The sequence below is a fragment of the Schistocerca piceifrons genome, chromosome 4, assembly GCF_021461385.2.
Source record: "Schistocerca piceifrons isolate TAMUIC-IGC-003096 chromosome 4, iqSchPice1.1, whole genome shotgun sequence".
Taxonomy (NCBI): domain Eukaryota; kingdom Metazoa; phylum Arthropoda; class Insecta; order Orthoptera; family Acrididae; genus Schistocerca; species Schistocerca piceifrons.
Genome location: NC_060141.1, coordinates 97,161,602 through 97,169,187, shown reverse-complemented (window position 1 = coordinate 97,169,187; position 7,586 = coordinate 97,161,602).

Sequence of the window (7,586 nt, the reverse complement as noted above, 5' to 3'; positions counted from 1 at the left end):
GATGAAGCGTCGTCTCACGCGGTCTGCACGTCCAGCACGAACGCTGGTCCAACTGAGGCGCCAGGTGGAAATGGCATGGCAAGCCGTTCCACAGGACTACATCCAGCATCTCTACGATCGTCTCCATGGGAGAATAGCAGCCTGCATTGCTGCGAAAGGTGGATATACACTGTACTAGTGCTGACATTGTGCATGCTCTGTTGCCTGTGTCTATGTGCCTGTGGTTCTGTCATTGTGATCATGTGATGTATCTGACCCCAGGAATGTGTCAATAAAGTTTCCCCTTCCTGGGACAATGAATTCACGGTGTTCTTATTTCAATTTCCAGGAGTGTAGATGTAAATTACTCTCCCGAACCACTTTCTCTAATGCTGACGACGGTTCAATCCCGTCTCCGGCCATCCTGATTTAGGTTTTCCGTGATTTCCCTAAATCGCTTCAGGCAAATGCCGGGATGGTTCCTTTGAAAGGGCACGGCCGATTTCCTTCCCCATCCTTCCCTCACCCGAGCTTGCGCTCCGTCTCTAATGACCTCGTTGTCGACTGGACGTTAAACACTAATCTCCTCCTCCTCCTCCTCTAATGCTAGGTTGAAGAGGACACATAAAAGAGCATCGTAAGCCTGTTTTAATTGGAAAGGGGGGGGATATGGATCCTCTGAATTTCACTGCTGCTGGGGAGCCATCCATGCACAGCTGTATGATCCTAATGATTTTCTTCAGGTCTCCAAAAATATAGAAATCGCATGCGAAGAGATCAGGACCGTATCAAGGATGTGTAAGGGTTTTCCCAGCAAAACTTTTGCAGCATAGTTGCAGGCACTCCAGCTCCGGGAAAGTCATGATGACCTTTTTCTGTGACTGCAAGGACATGCTGCTCGTTCACTTTCTGGAACACGGCGACACAATTAACGCACAGCGATACGTGGACACTTTGCGAGAACTGAAGCGCGCCATCAGACCCAAACGGCAAGGAGCGTTCACCGACAGCATCATTCTGTGGCAAGATAATTGCCCGCCCACGTGTAGCCAACGTTGTTTCGACTACGTTGCAGAATTTTCGCTGGAAAGCCAATAGTCACTTCCTTAACTCAGTCCGGATCTCTCCTCATGCGATTCCCATATTTTTGGTTCTCTGAAGAAAGGCATTCGTAGGCGTCGATTTGATTTGGACTGAGAGATGTAAACCTGGGTACAATATTGGTTCCGCAGGCAACTCAAACATCTTTACATGAAGACGTTGATCGTCTTGTCTCACTCTACCATAAATTTATTAATAAAATATTTGAAAAGCCACAATCGCTTCAATATAGTTTACTAGATGACCGGTTTCAGCCTCTGAAGGTGCCATCATCGGATCTGCGAAGGTATAACGTAACAGGTTTGAGGGAGGGCTTACATGAGTTAACTACATACATTACGATTATTACAGAACCACATACCTGAAACGTGCATTAACATTTATAAAACCATATGGACATCATGGCACATGAGTCAGAACATCTGCTAAAAATAATTGTCACAACCAATAAAAAATAATAAAAAAACTGCTCTCATGGTCGTTCTTTCCATAAAATATAAAACTGAAGTCACCAGATGAAACTACCACTGCTCGCCTAACACCGGTCAGCATCATCACTGCCCTCTTCCGCGCAGGCTTACCTGCTGTGATTCTAGCGGTTCACGAACAGCCACCAGATAGCGCTGTCCAAGCAGCGCACACACACTTGTGGCAGATGTGATGGTCTGTCTCGTGCCATGATGTCCATATGGTTTTATAAATAATTGTAATGTATATAGTTAACTCATGTTAGCCCTCTCAAACCTGTTATGTTATACCTTCACAGATCCGATGATGGCACCTTCAGAGTGCTGAAACCGGTCATCTAGTGAAGGATATTGAATCGATCGTGGCTTTTCAATTAATTTAAAAATAGAGTGATCACCCCACGACACACCATGTGTTCACTGCAATTTATTAATAGTTATGGATTACTTTTTAAATAATAATCAGTGTACTTACTTTTTCCGGCCAACGGCCTTGCTTTAGTGGTAACACCGGTTCCCATAAGATCACCCAAGTTAAGCGCTGTCGGGCTGGGCTAGCACTTTTGGATGGATGACCATCCGGTCTGCCGAGCGCTGTTGGCAAGCGGGGTGCACTCAGCCCTTGTGTGGCAAACTGAGGAGCTAATTGACTGAGATGTAGCGGCTCAGGTCTTGTAAACTGTCATAAGGCCGGGAGAGCGGTGTGCTGACAACATGCCCCCTCCATATCCGCATTCAGTGGCGCCTTTGGGTTGAGGATGACACGGCGGCCGGTCGGCACCATTGGGCCTTCCAAGGCCTGTTCGGACGGAGTTTAATTTAGTGGTTTGGTTTACTTTTCAGCATCCGTCTAGTTTCCATTCAACTGGCCATTATACAATCTTTGTGGACTATCAATACGTGACTGTTCTTTCTGTTTATTTCAGATAACCCGTTACTGCAGGCCACTGTGGCCGAGTGGTTCTAGGCGCTTCAGTGCGGAACCGCGTTGCTGTTAGGTCATTTAGGTTTAAGTAGTTCTAAGTCTAGGGGAATGAGACCTCAAATGTTAAGTTCCATAGTGCTTAGAGCCATTTACACCATGACCCGTTACTCTATTACCAGCTTCCCTACTCATTATTTCTTCGCGTGTTCTACCATTGTCGGAATCGGTGCGAATAATCATTTGATACCCACTCCAAAAATCTCCCTCTACCCATCTCAGTGATTCGTAAAATTGCATCTGTATTGTTTTCAATTTCACCTTTAGATTTTCTAGTTTTCCACCACATCGTAAGGTTAAAAAAAGTCCTCGTGATCGCCGTAACAGGCATTTCGTTTTTTGTAGTATTACTCCTATCGATTACATTCCACCCTGAGATCTGAATAGGCGACTGTTTTATCTCTGAAATATTTTGCCAGGAAGGAAGCTATTGTGTCATATTTAGGAGGTAATGTTGTGGTTACGCTTTTCTTTCGTTGATGTTGTCACACTTGGTTTTTTAAATTCTTGGTGAGTCACTTTCATTGGTTACGTACTCTTTCTTTTCAAAGGATATTTATAGATCTGACTTCTCAGTTGTTTTCTTCAGAAGTTCTGGTCTTCTCATTATCTGAGGTTCCATCTATTATTATGTGTTTTTCTTCCTCTATTACCCATTCTCTTATAACTTTTTCCAGTACACAGTTGAATAGTAATGGCAGTAAACCGTCCCGTTGTTTGATTCCCGATACAATTTGGAAGGATCTAGAATTTGTTCCTAGAAATTCAACTTCAGGTACTATATTTGTAAGAGTTTGTTTAGTTATCTCTAGAATTTTCCTATCTACGGCAAATTCCTTCTGTGTTTTGAGGAGTGAGTCTCTGTCTGTTGAAGCATAAGCTTTTATAAAATCAACAAATATTAGAACTATTTTCTTATTTGATGTTTTCATGCGCCTATTTATCTGTGTAAGGTTTAAAATTTGCTCTGGATAGGATCTGTTACTCTTAAATCCAGCTTGGTACTCTGAAATTTTTTAATTATTGGCTTCTGAATTGTAAAGTTTAACACTATCTCGCTAGTCAAAGCTAGGCTGGTGACCCTTATTAATTTGGCTAGCACACCACACATCGCCAACAACGCGTGCATCCCGAGCACGGGCGAGAGTGTGATTTTCCACGACGGCACGGAAGTTGCGACGCACGGACGAAAGGAATGTATCACACTGTGATAGATAAAATGTAGACTAAGAATCCGTACTAGTCGTTTTGCGAGTTCTGACAAAAAAGAAACACGGTTTCTCGCATTACTTAGGTACTATGTGTCGTGACTTGTTAGGACGCGACTGTACAAAGTGACAATTATTAAACTATATGAAAAACGTAAATTAGTTATAAACTACGGCGTGGACCCACCTTATTAAACATGTAAACGTCACTATAGGTATTCGGATTTAGGTTATGACATGTCCGATATGCCTGCCATCATAGACAATGGTGTGGCGCAGACGAATAGCGAAATTCTGCATGACCCGCTGAAGTGTCGGAACATCGATGCTGTCGATTACCTCCTGAATGGCTGTTTTCAGCTATGGTTTTGGGGTTATTGCGGTACATCTTGTCTTCAATACAGCCCCATAAAAAGTAGTCGCATGTGTTCACATCCGGAAAATATGGCGGCCAATCGAGGCCGATGCCAGTGGCCTCTGGGTACCCTAGAGCCAGAATGCGGTTCCAAAACTGCTCCTCCAGGACATCAAACGCTCTCCTGCTTCGATGGGGTCGAGCTCCGTCTTCCATGAACCACATCTTGTCGAAATCAGGGTCACTTTGGACAAAAGGGATGAAATCATTTTCCAAAACCTTCACGTACTGGAATGAAATTTTCACTCTGCAGCGGAGTGTGCGCTGATTTGAAATTTCCTGGCAGATTGAAACTGTGTGCAAGTTTCGCAGCAGAACTTCTGTGAAGTTTGGAAGGTAAGAGACGAGGTACTGGCGGAAGTAAAATTGTGAGGACGGGTCGTAAGTCGTGCTTGGGTAGCTCAGTTGATAGAGCACTTGCACGCGAAAGGCAAAGGTCCCGAGTTCGAGGCTAGGTCCTGCACACACTTTTAATCTGCCAGTGAGTTTCACCTCCACGTATTGTTCGGTAGTCGCCGTGCCATCAAGGAATACCGCACCGATTATTCCGTGACTGAACATTTCACACCACACAGTTACCCCATCCAAATGAAAGTGAGCTTCGACGCTAAACCAAACATAATGCGCATACTAATTCCCACCATACCTCGCGGCCGACAGTGCAGTTTGAACGTCCTAACGCAACCCGTTCAGGACTTACGACGATTTAATTTCGTATAGTTCAATAATTGTCACCCTGTATTTCAGTCTTGAACTGTGTCCTTATGCTCTGACAGATTTTATCAAGACCGATGAACACTATGGGATTTCCGCTGAGAAATAGCGTGCTGAAGACTGATACACACACACACACACACATACACACACAAAAAAGTCTGGCGTTTCAGATTTGTTTATTTATCGGATATATTGCATTAGAGGTGGTCACATTCGAAGGTGGATCCATTCGAGTCCATGCACGTCTGAATTCATTCCTTCCACTATCCAAAACATATCCGCATTCGTTTTCCGTGAGGCCGTGCATAGACCCCGTCGTTATTGCATGTTGTTGTTATTGTGGTCTTCAGTTCGGAGACTGCTTCACACTAGTCTATCCTGCGCAAGCCTTCTCATCTCTGCAGAACTACTGCATCCTATATCCATTTGAGAATGATGACTGTATTCAAACCTTGTTTTTCTTCTGAAGTTTTTACCCCAACACTTCCTTCCATTACCACATTGACAATTCCTTGACGCATTTTTTTTAGTTAAATTTCGTCATAAATTTCTTTTTTTTTCCTAGTTCGATTCAGTACCTCCTCATGAGTTATATGATTATGTAACCGTGTACTTTCCGTTGCACCACATATCAAAAGCTTCTATCTTCTTATTGTCTGAGTTGCATATCGCCCACGTTTCACCTGTACACAAACATCTCCAAAAAAGACTGTGGTGTCACCGCCAGACACCACACTTGCTAGGTGGTAGTTTAAATCGGCCGCGGTCCATTTAGTACATGTCGGACCCGCGTGTCGCCACTATGTGATCGCAGACCGAGCGCCACCACAAGGCAGGTCTCGAGATCCGGACTAGCACTCGCCCCAGTTGTACGGACGACTTTGCTAGCGACTACACGGACGAAGCATCGCTCATTAGCCGAGCAGATAGAATAGCCTTCAGCTAAGTCCATGGCTACGACCTAGCAAGGCGCTATTAGCCGTACATAGTTTGATAGTTATCGTATGAAATGTCTCATCAAGAATGCTGTATTCACATGAAGAAATAAAAGTTAAGTATTCGAGGAGCTGCATACTTTTCTTATTCGCATTCACTAATTATCCTGTTCCAGAATTCACGCCCGTCTGCGTTAGATAGCGTGCATTTCGGCCTCCTCTATCTACAAGGTGTTGGCACATTTTCCAACACATCAAAGACTTCATAACCCTTAAATTTATATTAGATACTAGCTGAGAATCCAGCGTTGCCCGGATATGTATTTATTGCAGTCTTCTATTAGCCATGCCCTCCACCCCTTCTCTCTGTCCATCTCCTCCCACCCCTTTCCAACTATATCTTCGCCTAGCACCTCTCGCTGTCCATTTACTAATTTTTCTTTCCTCTGTTCATCACCTCCCCCTCCTCTCTCTGCCTTCTCTCTGCCCATCTGTTCCTCCACCCAGTCTCTGCCCATTCCTTCCTCTTTCCTTTCACTATCCGTCTCCTCCTCTCCCCTCTCTCTGTCCTTTTCCCCATACCCTACTCACTCTCTCTGCATCTCCTCTTCCATTCTCTCTCCACATTATCACCCCCACCCCAACAGGAGGATGCTGGCTCTTATCCTCACAGTATTTCTTTCCATGTCGTAAAAAATATACCAAATTTGACTGAAGTCGTTCCAGGGGTTTAGGATGAGTTTTTACCCGTGGCTTTGCCCGCGTGCGCGCATATCAGATATATTTCACATATATTTAACTTACTTCACATCCGTTTGAAAATATAGTTCACATTTATGTTACAGATTTCTGCTCTGCTGTTTCATTTCCACACAGTTCAATGTTTATTGCGTCGTATCTCCTGAGCTATGTGTCGTACAATGATATAATGTTGCAGTTACATCCAGTGGCATATGTGGCTACTGTCTGCGAAATGTGTTGTGAACAGAGTTAGTAGTAAAGAACTAATAAATTAAAATGTCATGCTTGATGCGGCACTTTTACTGCATGAACAGCGAAAATGTAGTAAGCGATAAACTTTTTTTCTTTTCGTAGTTTTTTGGGGGTTTCATAGAGGTTTGAAATTATGTGAAAAGTTTGTTGCAAGTCACTATGTGTTCTCGTTCTCAAATACTAGATGAGTACCGCATGGGTATTCACCCGTTGTGGGCTACGCTGCTTTTTCACCCCTACCCCACCCTCCTTCCGTTGATAGGTAGGTAGTCCTTATCCTCACAGAGATTCTTTCCAGACAATAAGTGATATGTGTATTAAGTTTCGTTGAAATCGGTCGAATGGTTTCGAAGGAGATTGAACATACATACACCCATATGCCTATATATATATACATCCGCCTTTATGATATCTGTGGATTAACAAATTCCAGAAAGGCTTTTCTTGCTATTACCAGTTTGAGTTTTAAATCTTCCTTACTTCGGCGATCATCAGTTATTTTGCTACCCAAATAACAAAATTCATATGCCACTTCTTGTGCCTCGTTTCCTAATCTAATTCTCTCATCATCGCCTAAGTTAGTTCGACTTCACTGCATTACCCTTGTTTTTCTTTCATTGATGTTCATCTTAAATCTCTGTTCACAACAGTTGTTGTTGTTGTGGTCTTCAGTCAGGAGACTGGTTTGATGCAGCTCTCCATGCTACTCTATCCTGTGCAAGCTTTTTCATCTCCCCGTACCTACTGCAACCTATATCCTTCTGAATCTGCTTAGCGTATTCATCTCTT